A 1492-nucleotide genomic window follows, 5' to 3' on the forward strand; every position below is an offset into this window, starting at 1 on the left:
TTGAAATTTCTTTCCAAAAGCCAGCGCCAAAATAGGAGTCACCATGTTCATCAAGTCTTACAGTATCCACGATTGTAAATCCATGGTTTGTGTGTAGTATGACATCTGTGCGGCCTTGATCTATGTAATGGGAAAAATTGTGCACTACATAATCTGTTGCATAGCAAGGGATGCGCTGCAGAAAATGGTTGGATTGTTAAAGAAAATATGGTAACATGCAAATATGGGCCCAAATTGAAAGAACTGTACAACAGTTGAAATCGAAGGACAAAAATCCATAATTAAATAGATAGGGTAAACATGATGTCATGGAAATATGATAGTAATCGAAAGAACAATACATCATTAATTTGCCTAATATAGAAAGAAGAGGGGAAAAATCCCCTTTGACGTATATGGTGCATGTGGCACCTTTTATCCAAATGTAGCAATATTTAGAATATCTTCAGGAAAGTAGGCCATGCCAACCGATTTAAGGTGAGATTGAACATAGGGCGCACATGCTCAAGTCATCTGGTACGGTGAGATGGAATCTCTGGCGGAGGTCGCAAGGTCCTGATGTGTCGGCGCACCGTACACTCTATGAATGAAAGAAAACCCTCAAATCAGCTTGAATAAAAATAATTCATGGTGGTTTCCGCCGGGTGATTAAAGGAGGCAGATGAACTAGGATGAGAGATGAGATAATATCTCACTAAACTAGTTACCTTGTCGTCCATGAGAAAAACCCCTCAGTACGGTAGATTCCCCAACCGAGCGAAGCTGGGTCGACCGTGAGCAGCGTCGACAAAGTCGATGGTGATAGGCGGCGCAAGCAGAAGTGGCGAAATGCGGTGGGGTTTGCCGGCAGCCTGGCGGCGGAGGCAGTCGTCGAGCTAAGTGGTTACCGCCGCGATAGGCCGTGCCATGCATAGACGCAAAGGAGCTTGTGCAGGTGTGAATGGGGACCGGAGGCATGGGGTGGCGGGTGGGGGTGAGGGTTTTTGTGACGTGGGGATGGCGAGGGTTTTCTTTTTTCTTTTTTTGAATTGGGTGGCGAGGGTTTTCTGTCCCACAAAGAATTTCGGAGGCAATGGTTTGCTAGAGCCAACTGTGTGTGATTGACGCAACAAGAAAAACGAAAGTCATTGCACATGGTTCCAATTTTGGGAACCATGCATGATTGATGTACTATCTCCGTCCTGGTTTATTGGTCCCGTGTGTAATTTGTACCAAATTTCGACCAAATATTTGACTATGAATGTTTATGCATGTCACCAAAAATTATATCATTGAACACTATGTTCAAATACGCATCCAACGATATAATTTTTGATGACCTGCACTAACATTTTGTCAGTTAAATCGTTGGTCAACATTTAACAGAAATTACAAAGGGGGCCAATAAACGAGGACGGAGGTAGATTACATCAACCGAACTGATTTCATCCATATCCCACAGTTAGACATAAGTAAACATACATTAAACATACTCAGACATAGATAATAAGCG

This window comes from Aegilops tauschii, chromosome 3 (assembly GCF_002575655.3).
Source record: "Aegilops tauschii subsp. strangulata cultivar AL8/78 chromosome 3, Aet v6.0, whole genome shotgun sequence".
Taxonomy (NCBI): Eukaryota; Viridiplantae; Streptophyta; class Magnoliopsida; order Poales; family Poaceae; genus Aegilops; species Aegilops tauschii.